Source organism: Dreissena polymorpha, chromosome 2 (assembly GCF_020536995.1).
Source record: "Dreissena polymorpha isolate Duluth1 chromosome 2, UMN_Dpol_1.0, whole genome shotgun sequence".
NCBI classification, from domain to species: domain Eukaryota; kingdom Metazoa; phylum Mollusca; class Bivalvia; order Myida; family Dreissenidae; genus Dreissena; species Dreissena polymorpha.
Window position 1 is genome coordinate 89,546,133 of NC_068356.1, and position 18,808 is coordinate 89,564,940.

Here is an 18,808-nt window from a genome sequence, read left to right on the forward strand (position 1 = left end):
GACTTGCTTTCCGCCACACAATAAAGAACCCCGGTCACCAAGCTCGAAGTCCTTACGTTTTCTAATCATGGCCAAACAATTATTCTCTTCAGGTGTCCGTTTCTTCACAGGGACATCGAACGATCCGTTTAAACATCTGACAATAATGTCGTACTTCGACCTGGGCAAGCACCCTAATTGCTTCCTTTTTCTCCTAATTGCTTCCTTCATCTGAAATAATATAATAAGTTAATATACATTTATACTTCATTAGTTAATAGAGCTTGTATTGAACACCGCGTGTCGAAAACGAATGTCTCACGACATGAGCTGAGCTAAAATCACTCGTCTGATAGCTCCGCTAAAATTTACAATCCGAACTTCCGGGCAATATGCGCAATGAAAGTAGCAAGTACTTCATGTAAAGTTTCATTGAAATCCAACCGAATTCAAATTCAGGGGAAAAATAGCGGGCAAACTTATGGCGGTCAACGGACAAACGGTCTGTAGAAACCAATGCTACGTGGATGGAAGGGATATAAAGAAGGGGCCCTGGGTGCCTAGGTCGCTCACCAGAAGTCACGACTAGGCAGGGTTCGAAGGTCAAAGACCTATAAACTCCATAAAATTTAAAATGTTCAAATCTACAGATTACAGGAGCTCGATCTGATTTTGGTGGAAAATACACTTTCGAAAAAATGACTGTAGCTTAAATATTTTAGCAGTTTAGGAGTTACGCACCCGGAAGGAATGCCACGGACAATTGGATAGACGGACGGACAACTGCAAATGCACTCTGAGGGGGGGGGGAGGCATAAAACATAAAAATCAATGCATGTTAAAACATCAATGCATATTAAGACAACTGAAAATTAAAATTATGTACAGTACTTACTGTCAAGAATTCTTTTGAAGTTTGAAGAAAGTTTGGATTTCAATTCTTTCTAGTCGAAAATCACAACTTTTCTTGCCGACCGCCAAGTCAAATATGGTTACTGACTTCTGAGTAAGACTCGTGTGCAAAATTCCCGCCTTTTTAAAGCGGCACGTTATCAAAGAAAAAATCGGAAACTTCAAAGCTTTGTCGGCTTCTCAGCAATATGACGTCGGAACGACAAATCAACTTTACAAAGTAATGTTTAGGAATACAGTCACACCTGTCTAAAGCAGCCAGTCAAACATCCTTATTTTTGGAGAGATATATTCATTTAAAAGAGCTCAAAATCTCTTAAATCGGATTTTGGTGAAAATACACTTTCGAAAAAAAAAGTTTTAAAAATTTGAAAATTGCTATTAATGATCTCCACGAAAGTATCTGGACCGCCCGGGAATCGAACCCAGGCCGACTGCGTGCCAATCTGACGCGCAACCGACTGAGCTAGCCGGCGAAACAGTTACACAACCAGCAAAATCCATGTAAAGTGTGGTTAGGTTAGCTGTTTCTGTTACTGCTAGTTACGACGACGACGACGACGACGACGACGATGATGATGATGATGATGATGATGATGATGATGATGATGATGTTGATGATGATGATACTTTTGTCACTTCCAATATTAGGTTAATACAATGTATTTGAGTTTGAAAAAAAGTTTACACATCGGCAGACTATTTCATTTATTAAGAAATACATAATTTATGTACCATATACGTAGGCCATTTTCATTTTTATGAGTTTTTTTGGTATGTACCAAATACGTTTTGGCGAGCATAGAAAAACTTATTCCAACCGAATATGGTACAATGTTTGTACCATATTCGGTCGAAAATTGTACCATCTTCGGTCCGAGTATGGTACATTTGTACCAAATTCGGCCGAATATGGTACAAATGTACCATATTCGTTTTTGTACCAAATACGGTCCGACAAAGCTATATGAGATGCAGGAAGGGACAAATGACACTTCAAGTAACAATTTTGTTTGGAACTTGAAACAAATTTGACGTTATACGTGTGTTTCATTTAAATATTTTTCTTAATATCACCGTTACACCGGTTTACACTTTTTACTGGTTTTTGACGGCGACCTAGGATCATAAGTAGCTATTGTTTACAGTTAAAAGGTGTGAGGATGATGCCCGAAATTGTCTTTTATGTTCTGTATTAATAACTGTTTTATATTACGTAAATAGTAAAATAGTTATTATGTGTTAAACAATATGCGGTAAACGCTTACTTCATTGACTTACATCAATAAAAAATAATAGTCGCCAGTTAACCCCAGTTAACCCCGTCCTCATAAGCATTCTCGGAACCGATTGGACGGTGAAAACTACGTTTTGGCGACTAGAAAGTAGCCTGCGAATGTCTCGTGACGCATCTTTGTCAGAACACATAACTGTAATGTGGCCTGTCAAATTTACCTCGGCTGCCCGCGTATTCGCCAACGAAATAATTTTGATCCAAATAGACCAGTGCACGGTGGCAAATGAGCCTGGTAGACAAATTAACGACAATTCATGTCTGGTTGCCCTTAAAAGGAAAAGGTTACTCTTCAAAGGGAGTGATGAACATTAAAACAGTTCTTCCCGCTCCTCGCGCGCTGTGCTGCTTGTATGGCCTCTCTAGACGCCACAAGCTGTCGACCCGAACCCCAGAACTGATTCCACAGCACGTTAGGCGTACTGGGTAACGCCGTCCTTCGACACTTCCATTATCTTCATAATGCCGACCCCTCGAAATTCTGGCCTGTATCTCTGCCCAAGATCCGCCACGCCCGTCCTCTACGCTGCCACCTCAGCAGCTCCCGTCCCTTTTTCGGCGATGTAGTGAAACCACGATCTACCTACAGACATTCACTATTCCGCTTAGCGATCCTTCCAAGTTCTTGGAGTCAGCGAAGTCAGCAGCAGAGGACGCCCGGATCGAGGAATGACGGTACTCGCTTGATTAACAGAGCCGCCCGATGAAGTTCCCATATCCGACCCTCCTCAGGCAAAGTAGTGAAACCACTATCCAGTTACGGACAATTACCATTCCGCTTGGCGATTCTTCGGAGTCTTCAAGAAAATCTGTTGTGAGTGACTCTCGCCCCGATCGCGACGTGCATGCTCCAGCTGCTGACCGAGCTCTGTTTAGCTAATGAATACTTTATCATTTATAGTGTTATCTTGATTTTTTGACAATGGCCATTTACTTTTACAGTTTCAACTTTAACCGCTTTGAAATACAGTTAAAAAAAACTACTCGTTAAATAATTTAATTAAACAAAAGGATTTAAATCGTTGTTGATGCTTTTTGTCACTTGTCGCACATTCACAGCTTTAATTCGTATTATTAATTCTACGTGTATTCAAATCACACGTAAATATTTTGTAATAATATGTGTCAATTTGTAAATGATTGAAGTTCAAAAACTGAAAACAGCGCTGCAAATTATTTCTCGGCAGTTATCAGGTTTTGGTTCATTAGAAAAACTGGCTTGCAAAACTTGCTCTTTACCTTAGTTGTTCGCAAGCGAACAACTAAAAACGCGACTGTCGCAGTAGAGTCGTATGAAAGGCACGCAATGTCGTCGATGTTTGTATCGTCGTCGTCGTCGTCGTCCTCCTCCACCTCATCATCATCATCATCAGCAGCAGCAGCAGCAGAAGCAGCAGCAGCATCTCAATCCCCATCATCGTCATCATTAGCACCTTCATCATCATCATAGGCAGCAGCAGCAGCATCTTAATCCCATGATCATCATCATTAGCCCCACCTTCATCATTGTCGTCGTCGTCGTTATCAACATCATCGTCAACGTCTCCTGTGCTATTATCATTGTTCCATTGAGTGTATAATTATCATTTAATAGCTATACAAAAACAGCAATCAATTAGCATGAGGGAATTCAATGTTACTCAAAAACGAATTTTCCCTTTTATCTTATTTTCCTAAAGCGATCTACTTAACAAATGTCCGAAACACTGATTTTATAGTTGTTTTACACCATATTTATTCGGATGTGGGTGGTGAATCGCCCTGCACGCGCCAGGCTAATTGCCTCGTTGTATTGCGGTATAATCTCTGCTAACTTGTAGAGGCCGCCACACATGCTGTTCAAAACAGACAGCACTGTTGTGGAGCCGCGAAGAGCGCGCGTCTGGCGTTCGTTCCGTTTGTTTATTATACTCCGAAAAGCTGAACAAACTGCCTCGTAAAACAAATTACACGTAGAAACTGGAGAATCGCGAAAAAATCAAAGAACAACGTGCGTAATCGACGGGAAAAAATCTGTACATGCTGAGTACATTTACTACGATTTTATTGTAACTGTGTCAGTGGTTGTAAAGTGAAGTGCACTGATTGAAGCAAGAAAAATTGAGTTCGAACGTGAATTGAAAATCGTTTGAAAGTCAGATTCATGTAAAGTGTATTGGTGCTTTTGTTTAGAGTTCTTGTTAATACTCTGGTAACTGTAAGAAGGACTTTGTTAACATTTGCTGATGCTAACTGTCCCGAAAATTTGTCTGTAATACCAGGTTTATAAAATGCTATAAAATTGAACAATTATTTTGCAAAATCATGGACAATACATGCTTTTAAAGGCACTTGCTTCTTAATTTATTTGTCACAGAATGCCGCTGAAAAGAATGTCAACTTGCTAGTTCTTTCGGTGAGTGTAACAATAAAACAACTACTTTAAGACAAAAACGGAAGTAATAAAATGTCCAATAATCCACCGTGAAAATATGGCCGGTGAAAGGGACGACCAAACGTTGTGGCAGCTGAAAACCCTTTTTATATGTACACACGTATACACGTGTGCAAACGATGGAACTGGCCAAAACTATTCAATATTACTGCGCCTTTTTACGCTTATTTTAATGTTTGCTCATTTGTATTACAAGCTCTTTTAATTGGCATTGTCTTCTTCATACATGTAGTACATTTTTCATCCGCAATAAAATAAGAATTCCGCCTACAAAAACTACGTTGCCAACGCCCCTTTTGTACTTGACTACCGGGGTACTCATTTAGTCCCTTACACTTTATTGAATAGACAAAAAGCAGGTATGCGCAGAGCCAACCAGATTCCAATTAAATTCGTATAATGAATTGAATGTAGGCTTCTGTTACAGCACACACGCCAGTGAACGCGCGATGGCACACGTGATGATACACATGTTAGCCTATATTCGATTGTAATAAGGTTAACGGTCATTATTGACCTAGTTTTGGCATATGATCTCATGCTTCAATGTTTCATCAACATGATTTTCTTGAATGCCAATGAGTTGAGTGATTCAACAAACTTTATTAGAAAAAAAACTAAAAGTCAACATGCTTAAGATAGAGAGAATTAAATCTAAAATCAATGACTATAACTTCTACTACTACTACTACTACTTCTACCAATACCACTTCTACTACTGCTGCTGCTGCTGCTGCTGCTGCTGCTGCTGCTACTGCTACTGCTACTGCTACTGCTACTGCTACTACTACTACTACTACTACTACTACTACTATTTAATGTATATGCAAATAATTAAACATGTATTTGATTACGCATATGTTACATTAATCAATAGAACTCTACGACATTCACGGTCACCTTGATAGCAAAAATGATGAATGATGGTTTTATTCCTTTCATTCCTTTCATTTTTAGTACTTTGTAAACGTCTGTCTGTGTCAAACCGCATTAAATAACTGTGGACGAGCTTGCATTCTTTTTAATTTGAATTTACCACAAAATATAAAATATATACAGTGCACTAACTTATGTTACAGTCGACAAGTATATTACATGAGATTTTTTTCCTTAACATTTATATGACTGTTTATCACGCCATATGGTTTTGCTGAATTACGGTCTGTTTCATGTACAATACATATTAAAGCGGGACTGCACGATTTTGTCAAATATTTATGAATTCATATAAAATGTGTAAAAACTAAAAAACTTATGCATATATTTCAATATAAATTAAAATAAAAGTTAAGGAGAACATGTGTCGAAAAATGCGAAATAAGCCAGATATTTAATTATGAAATCGAAAAATTGAAATCGTCTGTACAGTCGAATTCGCCAGCATGTAAATCATGCAGGTACGATGTGTATCTAAATTTAGTTTTACGGATCATGTTAATTTCCTGCAACGATATCTCTTCATACGACACACGAACACTAACTCCGATCCTAATAAAACGACGAATGCTTCGGTTATTGTATGAAAATATGTACGAAATATCTTCGTCACAATCGGCTCGGGGCGCTAATTTGTCTTTGCTGCATATTATGAAATTCGTCTTCAATGTATAATTCCTTGCCTATTTGTGTTATTGTAACACATCTTTTACAATGTATAACAATTCAACATAAAAATCATGCAGTCCCGCTTTAATTAATTATGCTTGTTTAGCAGCACTATAGCTGCAATATATTGGACGATATATTGGATGTACACGCTTAACGCACGCACTCGTGGCAGTTAAACAATAATACATACCATTTTCTTCAACGTAACACATATTATGATATGAAATTGATTCCTATAACATAAGTATGTATCAACTGACTTAAGATACGTTCCAAACTTCACATAATTCTGATGATTCGTTATAATTTGGCGATTTATGAAACCATTAGAATGTCTACATGCACTGGCTTTCGCCTGACATTAGGCACATCTGTTTTTTGGTTCTATTTAAAATGGACATTGAATATGTATTGTTTTAATTATCAGACGTTCTAGTCAAATATTTATTACTTTATCAACTTCCTTCAGTTTTGACCGCCCTCTGTCTCGCTTTGGCGTCGTTATTTACTAACTTACCTCCCTTGAGAACAATCGACCCAAATCTCAATTTGTCAGCACAAAAGGAGAAGGAACCATAATCGCAATTAAATGTTAATCCCATTGTAGGAGATCTTTACTTCTGTCAAGTAAAAAGAAATATCAATGATTTACCTAGTTGTTTATACAAACACTTGTATAATATAATATAATATAATATAATATAATACGATATGTTACGATACGATACAATATAAAACAATATAATATATTACAATAGAAAAGAATACATTATATTATAATATGATATAATATAATATGATACGATACAATATAAAACAATATAATAGAATATAATACAATATAATATAAAATAACATAACATAATAAAATATAATATTCTTTGTAATACTTATGGTATATTGTCAAACGCCAGCAATTCATTAAGCATTTTTGTCGATCGAGATGCCCGTGGCATGTGTTTGCATTATGAATGTCCGTTACTCTTACGTATAACTTTTATTTTATTGTGTGAGAATGTTCAATGACGTTATAAGGAACCATAACTCGTGAACTATTCCGAAATCTGATACACAGTAGACACTAAATTTGTGTTTGGACCTACATTACACCGACGTCACCAGCTATGCGATACAGTCCTGTGTAATTAGAGTACCCAATTACTTCACTAGCGAGTGAACTGAATTCTTCACTTACCTTTCAATTTGAAACGGTATATCTTTTTGTCGAAATTTCGGTCGCCCATCCAGCGAATAATTTGTCATTAAATTGTCAGGGCTTGACATTCCGCTTTATAAAAATGTATATCCCTATGATTAACATGCCCGTAATATTCATGCGATGCTTATGGGCAGCACATACATCACGTTACAGTTTGTGCTGTATTCACATACTTGCATAGAATGAACATATTTTAGAGGGCGATCTACTGCTGTAACCCATTACCCTGAATACACATTTGGGACAAAGTCGGTCGGAAAAAAAGGCAACGTTTGTTTGCTATACATTCTCTATTATAAGTAATGAGAGAACATAAAAAACCTTCAGGAAAATTAACAGATAATACAAATACTGTCTATATCCGGCTTATAGTTATATCCAATTAGCTTAAAACTAAACTTCTGATTAAGGCTAACTCATGTCCGAAATTCTGAATGCGTTTTCATGATTATGTAAAGTGTAAACCCGAATATGCAGTTGAGTCTAAATCTTTAATCTGTAAAGTTCATACGTCAACAACCATTTTGATACCCTTAAAACATGAAGTATTTTTTATAAGTCTGCAAACTATCCGTCTTTGCTAGTTTCACATTTTGAAATCACAAGATAGATTTTGAATTGCTAAGTAACAAAATTGGCCAAAGAGTGCAAAACGTGGTACATCGATGACCTGTTTTAATCCAAGAAATTCCTTTTTTACTGTAACGAAGCAAATTGAAAAGTAATCATCAACACTGTAATCGCATGAACAGTACATTCCGAAACATGAATTTGTTTGATTATCTAACCAGAAAATATTTTCATAATGATTTATGAATAAACGAGGGAAATAACACTTTCGAATAGGGTCATATTTATTTAGTCATTGCTTAGTGATTTATTATCTCAAGTCCACTCTATTGCTAAACAACACAGTTCATAGACAAACCCATCCGGCGTTCGCTTTGAGCAAGTGATCTACACTGATATGTTGTCATGTTTTTCAAAACGTACTGCTACATTCATCTCTTTCTAGACGCATATATCTTTTGAGAAGCGAAAGTGTTTTGCATATCGCCAAACACACATCTGTATGTGAAGCAAAGAGGCAAAATAACTGTTAAATAATTCATATTGGTGCAAGGTGTGCTTTCTTATGTTTGCCTCTATTTTTGTCTCCTAAGTTACGATGTCTCGACAGTTTAACAACATTGGAGTATGTCGTTCATCAGCATTGAACTTGATTACGAATGGGTGTTTTGGTCGGTTGGTATTTTAAACTGCACTATTTATGTCTTAGAACAATACATAAATCGCGCAGAAATGGCGTATTTATCGATTGTAAACAGTTCATTGCCCTCTACATGTATAACAAGTATATTGTTTTATAACAATAAAAAAACACCAAAAAAAACAAAAACAAGAACATTTCGAGGGCTGAACGGAAAACTGTTGTATCTCCTCCTTTATTTAATATGAGTTACAACAGTCTTCCGTTCACCCCTCGATTTATATTCCAATGAAACCGTTTTGTTCTATCACTTGTTGCCATAATGAAATAAGCAATCAATGAACAATAAGCTCTGTGCGAGTGTTAGCTATCATACCGGTAAGCATCACTATGGTTTTAGGAATAATGAACTATCCGATCTGCTTTAGAATACCTCCCACCAGAAAACCACAAAAACATAAGTTAATGAAGATTCGCATGAATTAGACTGCACATGTACCTGGCAACAGCCTTGTACCACTCAGCGCATTAACAGGAACATAAACAGGTTTCACGCAGCTCGCGACAACAAATTTCTTCAAGGTAATGTAAAACAATTTCCAGCAATCAAAATCTTATATCTGACAGACAGGAATAATGCGAACACTAAGATAGCGAGAAATGGAATCGTGGAAGAGCTGCGCAAACGAGCGTTTCTAGTCATCCAAGAATGCCATTTAAGAGAATGCAAGGTGGTGGATGGTCGTTTCTATTCATGTTATTAGTAAAATGTCGAAAGCCAGCACTTAAATGTTTTCCTCTTTTTTGCGTTTTTTTATACTGAAGATTGAAAATCTATCTCAAGCTTTTCATTCGTTAATGTACAAATAGTAAAAGTAACATAAATACTCAAAATCAACGAATATTTCGCAAAATATTTCGTATAATAAATTTAACCAATAAAACATCAGTGTTCATTATAGCAATAGCCAGAATTTTAACGCTAGATGTGGTATGGAAATATTGATTCAACAAGATACAAATTGCTCGTTTTTACCTAGTACATGAACATGTGTTGAATATATTGCCCGCGAAAAAAAACACAAGAAAGAGCATTTTGTATCTTGTTAAATCTATGTTACCAGACCTCATCTAGCGTTGAAATTTTGGCTATTGCTAAAAGGAACATTGACTTTTAATGTGTTAACTTTATTTTTCGAAATATTGTACGAAATATTCGTTGATTTTGGAGAGTGTTTGGGCTTTTAACATAACGGAACGTGAGAATTTATTACACTATGCAAATAATTCATTTGCGTTCTAATGGGAAAGAAAGTTATTGAAATAAATAATGAATTCTTATACGTTTCGATGGAGAAACAAGTATTAATTTAATTCCGGTGGTGCAGTTTAGTTTTACAACACTACGTGTATTTTCTTTTATACTATCTACATTAGCAGGAAATGAATTATTTCGTATGGTTTAATATTGTTTCATATTTTGATTACCTCGGAAAACACCTTAATCAGCAAGTCTGCACACCATTAACACCTATCATGCTGTCAATAGGACGTCTAAAAGTTATTTGTTATAGTATGTACACTCAGTTTGAACAACATATTAGGTAAATTATGTTTTGTAATTAATTCTGGAGTTAGTGTGAGGTTTGTGTTTCCTTCAACCGTTTCATACCCCTATCGTTTTGCATTGACCGTTCCAAGGCGGTATCCCTTACTGTTATCATCCATTATTTTATGTTACGCAGTATTGTTATATTTCGTTTATATGCAAATAATCATTCTCATTAGATCAAATCTAACGGACAAGAATTGAAATATTATTAAAAAAACAAAAAATCGCAAAAAGGAAGAAGAAAAGTTAATTAAAGAAATCACGACACTACAACAAAATTTAATAAATTGTAACTCTACTGATTCTATAGAAAATAAAACAAACATAATAAACGCTAAACAACAAGAACTAGAACACATTTATGTTAAAAAGGTCAATGGATATATTTTAAGATCAAAAGCTATTCAGGTCGAAGGAAATGAAAAAAAAACAGCATACTTTGCCAACCTAGAAAAACGGAGAGCCGAAAAGAAAACAATTCATAAATTGATTGTTGATAACTTAGTGTTAAAAGATAAAGACAAAATATTAGAAGCAGAAGCCAACTATTATGAAACACTTTATAAACAGAATCATACAGAAGAAACTGCATCGGAATTTTTAAATGTACCTATAAATAAACTAAACGAAGAGCAAAAAGTACAATGTGAAGGCAAACTTACTGATTATGAATGTGGTTGTGCGTTATTAGAAATGGCGAATAATAAAAGCCCAGGCTCTGACGGACTAACTGTTGAATTTTATTAAATATTCTGGCCAACATTAAAAGAATACTATACCAAATCAATTAACTATTCTTTTGACAATGGTGCACTAACTGCTCTAAAAGAACAGGATATAATTACATTAATTCCTAAGTCAGATAAAAACTTGGATTACATTTCAAACTGGCGACCAATAAGTCTATTAAATATCGATTACAAAATTGCAACTAAATCTATAGCTAACCGTTTGAAAAAAGTATTCAATAAAATAATTAGTTATGACCAAATAGGTTTCATGAAAGACAGATATATCGGTGAAAATGTTAGATTAATATTCGATGTAATTGAATATCTTGAAAGTCACAATAAGCCTGGACTGTTATTCTTTGCAGACTTCGAAAAAGCATTCGACAGCTTGAACCACTTTTTTTATCTTACATTGTCTTGATTATCTCAATCTTACATTGTCTTGATTATCTCAATTTCGGACCACAGCTTATTCAATAGATTAAAGTATTTTACAATGATATAAATAGCATCATTATAAACAATGGTAATCTTTCTAGAAGCTTTAAAATAGCAAAAGGAGTTCGGCAAGGTTGGCCACTATCGTCGTCCTTATTTATTTTATGTTTGGAAATTCTGTCGAATTATATACGTACTTATGCAATGATTAAAGGAATAAAAATCAATGACCAAGAAATTAAGCAAACCTATTTTTTGCGGACGATGCAACTTTTGTCAATGATGGATCAGCAACGTCCTTTGAAACACTAGTGGAAACCCTCCATAAATTAAAAAAAAATATCAAGACTAAACCTAAACTCAACAAAATCCACTGTAATGAGAATTGGATCTCTAAAAACTCAAACTTTGAATATTGTACCGAAAAAAGTTTACTTGGACATCTGAGGGGGAAAAAAATCTAGGAATTAATTTTTATGATCAGCATAAACTTAATATAGAAAAACACGTAATGCCAAAAATTAAAGACTTTGAAGCCTGCTTAAAACAGTGGCAACATAGAAAACTTACCTTAATGGGAAAAATAACTTTAATAAAAACGTTTGCATTACCAAAGTTAATTTATCCATTTTCGGTTCTCCCAAATCCACCAAAGCAAGTAATACATGGATTAATAACAACTATGTTTAAATTTATTTGGGATGATAAACCAGACAAATTCAAAAGAAAACGATAACATCAACCTTATGAAAATGGAGGCTTAAAACTTACAGACATTAATTTCTTTTTGAACGCTATTAAAGCGGGCTGGGTTAAACGATTCCTAAATGAAAACACTCATGGCAAATGGAAACTATTACTTCACGAAAAGCTCAAACATTTTGGTACCAATCTAATATTTGAAAGTAACTTAGATGAAGCTATATTTCATGACATTAGTAAAGGAAATATAATTTTGAAAGATATACTTACCGCATGGCAAAACATCAAGAACGAATATAACTGTTCAAAAGGGGGCATTCCTTTATGTAAACATGTCATATGGAATAACAAAAATATAAAAATAAATAACAAATCCATATTTCTGGTAAAATGGTTTAACAATGGTATAAAAACAATTGGACACTTATATAATTATCAAAAACATACATATTATACGTTAAATGAAATACAACGCTTATATAATATAAATCCACTTGAATTTTTAAATTATTATTCACTATTATCTGCGATTCCCAAAGAATATAAAACATTATTGCAAACACAAGGGATTAACACTTTAACAATGTCGGAAGAAACTTTTGGTAATTTGATAGATAATACCAAACAAATAAATAAAACATTTTATAACATACAACAAAAAACACAAAATACAATTGATAACTGTACTGAAATGAAATGGGACAAACAATTGAATCTTAAAGAAAATACAGTCTGGAAAAAAATATATACGATTCCATTTAAGTCAACGATTGGTACATATCTACGCAATTGTCAATACAATGTTTTTATCTAGAATATTACCAACAAATAGATTTTTAACCAAATATGGACTGAAAGCATGTAGCTTGCGTGATTTTTGCCAATCAAATATTGAAACAATTGACCATTTATTTTGGGAATGCACCTAAATTCAAGAAATATGGACACAACTGCAACACTTTCTGAAAGATGTGAAGATTGACATACAATTAAGCAAAGAAATGGCCTTCATTGGTTTTATGGACAAAAAAATATACAATCATGTTCTAAATTTTATACTAATTTTAATGAAAACGTTTATGTTTAACATGAAAATAAAAAAATGCATCCCAAATTTCAATATATTTCTAAATTATCTCAAGATAAAAATACAGACAGAAGCAGAAATTGCCCTCATTAAAAACAAATATGAAACACATAATCAATAATGGATCCACCTCATACAATTTTTTTCATCCAATAGAACTTCTTTTTAGTACATATTAATTTTTGCCCATGCTCTCAACCATTTGAACCTATGTTTAAAATGTCAACCGCAAAGTACTAACAATACCGTAATCAAGAAATATTGTACTATGTATTGTAAATGCTTTTAAATTACTTGATATTTTTCTTGGACCATTTAAACAAAAATATGTATTACTTGTATGTATGTAAGTGCGAACGTGCATGCGTGTACGTGCGCGCGGGTGTGTGTGCGTGTGTGCGTGTGTATGTAACAGCGAGTGTGAATTCGCCTGAGTGCATGCCTTTTATTTGCCTTTCATGTGAAATGATTAATACTGACAATCGATGTTGTATGTGTGTGAACTATATGAATGCATGCGCTGTATATTGTTTTACTCTTTTGAAAATCTAAAAAAAAATATGAACGAGTGATCCATATATGTTATATTATATTACCAATGTGTTATGTATGAACATGTAAATGCTGCATATGTATATGTCAAACATGGTAAAATAAATGGAAAAAAATGAAAAAAAAAAAATTGAAATATTGATATTAGTTATGAAGTTTATCTGTTTAAATGATAATTAGATAGCCATAACATGTTCACAACATCCAAGGACGAAACAAGTCGGTGTTTCTATGGTTGTGTTTGTTTTGATGACTTATTTTATTACTCTGAATATGACTAAGAGAGAGATGGGGATATAAAACAAAACATTCGATTAAAAGAACCATGTCATGTACACGAGTATCATGTTCAAAGCAACATTTCGTAAGTCATTTTTTGTTTCTGTTGTTGTCTTTGTGTTGATAACATTACTCAAGTAAAATACAGAGCAACGGCGTTATATTGTTATACATACAATGCTTGTTCTAAATATTATAACAGGATATTACCATACAATAAAAATGTATAACATAATTATGAGCAAACTACAGGAAACTGTGTGATAAGGTTTTTGATTATTTGACACGAATGGATCGTAATTTAGTTTTTTGTGTTGCCGATGACGCACAAACGCCAATGCGTTATCACGTTCAGCTTGAGTTTGTTAATTTTGTTTTCAATGTTATTTTAGCAATTTATAACGAGCGGTTTGGTTTAATAGTCTACTTTTTAAAGTCGTTCAACAAAAAAAACATGTTGATTACGTGAACGTTTATTGTAACGGAACAAAAATACATGCGCAAAGGGACATCAATTAAAAGCTGGTTTGTTTGAAATCTAAATATAGAAAAAGGTATTATTGTCTTGTTTTATATGGTGTACATATAGTTTTCTGTTTGATAATCGGAAAGTACTATTATTCTATATACGATTGATATCGGAACGTAAACCGAACATGCAAACTTTATATTTTGTCAAGTATACTAAGGAAAGACACAGCACAAGTGAGACGCTTTCTTTTTTCATGAGTGTATAAAGAAGCAACAGGTAGACAGCGTGTTTTACAAGTAGCAGATAGTAGAGGTATCGCATCTCTCAAGTTACCGTAAAGTAAGTGGGTTCACTTCATTGTTGAAACCGATCGCCATCGGACGCCCTATCAGCCGCAGTACTTTGTACTGGCACTGTAATCTGCTCAAGGGATATCCTCGTGCGCTTCTTTTGTAAAAGAATACCGTTGGTAGTTCCCGATATTAGGCATAGAAGCCAGTAGATGAAAAGTGGATGCTCCAAGTCTTATACGGATCAATCATACGGAGAAATTTAGTGTAATCGACTTATGTTTAAGCCTACTTGATTTTGGCATAAACAAAAGTGTCTAGGCATTCGTTGAGTCTGTAGACGACGTTGGAATTACATTGTATTTAACTGTATGTCTCAATTGCAGGCAGGTTCTATGACTCTCTAATCAGTTTGCTGAATATTTTAATATGTGCTGCTTTTTAGGAAGGCGTCCAAACCAGTGAATTGTGCAATAGGTCTGCAGAGAACGCACCATAGTTCGTTGAAGAGCATATACAATGGAACGCATGTTAATATTTAATTAGGAATGTGCTGCGACAAATTGTGAAGTGCTTTTAATGTTTATTGTAAAACTATTAATTGATTTGACGATCTCTGCACTTATGAAGCAACATAGCGCGAATATTGGGATTATGCGCTGAACACCAAGATTTTAGAAAAATATGTGTACAGTTTATGTAAAACATTGTATTTTGTGACGGAATGAATTACTCAACAAGTGAATGAAAGAAACAGACAAGGTAACATGGTGATACAGACATATAGCGATGTTTCTTCCCAACTGCTTGGTAAGATATTACATAAATCTCACGGCGAATTATGTGTTAATTGGTAAACCATACTGTTGTCTTGTAATCGGGTACACAGGCCCGGGTAGATACCTGTTACCGCCATCAGACTAACGCTTGCACTTCGCGTAGATCTTGTAGCTTCTGTCTAAAAACATTAATTCTTACATTCTCTCCCACTTGAGTTCGCGAATGCTACACCTTGTTTTTGGAAAAACATATTGTTTTATCATACCCACCATAATTGTTATTTTATTGTATTAAGTAATATAGAATGCGGGCCTTCAATTAAAATATTTCTTAATGCAGTGATTTCTGGAAGAACTTTATTTCTGGGCTTTGTTTAATATGTTGGTATACAAAAATATATATTTTATATCATTGTCGATGGCAAGCATATCTTTTCAGACCGTGCAAACGGTGATGGACTACATTCGCAATAATCCGTGCATATGATATTTCTATCTGCATCACATTATACGACCACCTATAGACTGCGTGTGCGAAGGAAGCAAATAGGCCCATGTCATACTTTTCCGCGCTATACACGATCAACCTAACTCAAATGTCATAATTGTGCACCTAATCTACCATTCCTCATCAGCATCAATTCGCTGCACTATTCTGAATTCACTAATCTCTCAAAAAATACGTACGGCATGCCCCTACGATTCCTGGCCCAAATAAATGCCATTGACCTCAACATGTTCCAAACGTCTCAGTTAATTTTATTGCCTTTTTATGATCTTTTGGTTTGTAATCTGGATTGTGCCCTAATATCGTGGCTTATCTGCAGCTCCAGTGCTTGTTCCCACCAATGGTCTACATCGTGTGTTGATCTAGTATAAAGATTGTGAACCTGTTGTTAAATGGTTAAATAGCCGTTGAAAAACTATATATTGACGCTTTATTTATCCGATATTTATAACCTTTTAGACCGTTTTTTTTTTAAAGTTTTGTTGTAACTGTCAAATTATTAATACCGGGTCATATTTTAATAAAACTATACAAAATGACAATAGATCAAAATATAACACAACTGGTTGAAAATGCAGATTACCTGTTGTGATAGTTTTGCTTCTATCAAATGGAGGGTATTTGTTATCAAACACAGTAGCAATACAAACAATGGAGGGTATTTGTTATCAAACACAGTAGCAATACAAACAATGGAGGGTATTTGTTATCAAACACAGTAGCAATACAATGGTACATATGGTAGCAATATTTTGAACGAAAATATTTGCACCAATCTACTCGACTTGTGTTCAAAATATGCTCATTTGAGATATAATTTTTAAAAATACTGTGCGCTCGTCATTTTAAATGAACAAGGTTTCGCTACAACATTGTTTGGTTATTGAGAACTTATTGAGTGAAAACTCAGAGGATATTTGTTCATGTCAGTGTAAGATCGTTTGTTATTTCACGAGTGATCATAGAAAATATATTTTCACGAGTGGCGCAGCTCGTGTTTCTTTTATGCCCCTTTTTCAAGAAAATAATTAACAGCTGTTTCCCTTTCACTGAAAAGTTACCCTTTCTCCCGTGGCGTGCCTCAATACATTTCAATACACAAAATGACGTCATTATACCAGTGAAATTCTCAGGTTAAACTCTTTTGCCACGTAAATAAACGGTACAAAAGCATAAAATAAAAAAGAAAATGTGTTTGATTTGATGGAATATCGTTTTTAATTCACTCTTGATCATAGAAAATATATATAAGTCTTGAAGTAAATCTTGATATGATAATCTAAAAATAGGAAAAGTAGTTCCGAAAATGTGTTATTTTCACCGGTGAAAATAACAATTTGTTCATTTTCACTGCTGTTATTTCACTGCAAAAATGTCATATTTTATCATTAGGTATAAAAGAAAAATGTATCATAAAGTAAGTTATGTCAAAATCAGAAATTTTGTTGGCGTTGGTCTAATTTGTAATATGTAGTGTTCAATTAAAGTTCGGGTGATAAAGTATATTAATAAGTACACTAATCGGTGAAAATGTTATTTCATTTAACTTTTATATGTGGGTGTTCTGTTATTTGGACGATTGCCTGTTTACCTATATATCGTAAGGCCTTTAAGAGAATTGTAGTATGTGGTGAACGATTCAAAGGCCATTTTAAACTGACCAAGGTTTTACATCATCTGAAAATTTGGATATAAATAAGTTGATTTCTTTACTTGTCATATGAGTAATTGAGTGTAACATGTATAGCTTACACATACTATGTCATTCAGATTTGACAAGTACATATATGGCATCTAAGCAGCATTGCTCGCATGCATTATGGCATTCGTGTATATAATATATTCCTTTATGTTTCATTTGATTTATTCACAATGAGTAATTCATAAATTGTCATTCTGAGTTCCCATTCGATGTTCATCGTTAAGTAATTTATGTCTTATTAAAGATCGTCAATATTTTAAATATCCTGAAATATTCATGTGTTCGTTAGGACATTCATGGCGTGTTTCCAACATAGCTCCTCCGTTTGCATCACGTTAACCCATTTATGCCTAGTGGACTCTCCCATCCTTCTAAATTGGATCAATGTATTTCCAAAATTAGGGATGTCTAGTATATTTATTTCTATATTAGAATATTTCTTACAGAAATTCCTTTAAGCAAACAGCGCATATCCTGATGAGACGCCGCATCATGCGGCGTCTCATCTGGGTCTACGCTGTTTGCCAAGGCCTTTTTCTAGACGCTAGGCATAAATGGGTTAAGGCGGTCAATAAAGCGGTTATATACAGTAATGTTGTTTATACACATTTTCAAAAAAGCATACTGTGGGGCGGACAGATGTACAAGTAAGGAACAACAGTGCAAAACTTCTCTTGCAATCGTACATCAATTAAAGAGCATTTAATGTCAAAATAATTTTAATTAAGTTCGTTAAAAATCAATTGCGGGAAACAGTTTGATAGCTTGAAAATATTTTGCACGTGTTGATTGAATTAATATTAGCAATAAATGACATACAAAAATAGTTCTGATAAATCATTTCGTGAGCTTAAAGGAGTAATATTTCCCACTATTTATTCCGTCTTTAGTGCGGCTTGTCTATATCTCAAGTTGCTATAGTCCAAAGATACCGGGAGGCAGGGGGATAAGTCATTTACGTAAAAACTGTCTAGCCAGAACCATTTGTATAAACTTTGGT

At 34.4% G+C, this 18,808-nt stretch overlaps 1 protein-coding gene across 2 annotated transcripts in view; it reads left to right on the forward strand.

Moving 5' to 3' along the window:
• Positions 1-18,808, forward strand: part of LOC127868001 (protein NDNF-like) — a 67,915-nt gene that overhangs the window by 15,334 nt on the left and 33,773 nt on the right. The window contains exon 1 of one of the 2 annotated variants that reach the window (XM_052409549.1): positions 14,875-15,629. The exons of the other annotated variant lie outside the window; for it this stretch is intronic. The gene's annotated coding sequence lies outside the window, so the exon portion shown is untranslated. Of the gene's footprint in view, positions 1-14,874; positions 15,630-18,808 lie in introns of those variants that run through there. 2 annotated transcript variants of the gene reach the window in all.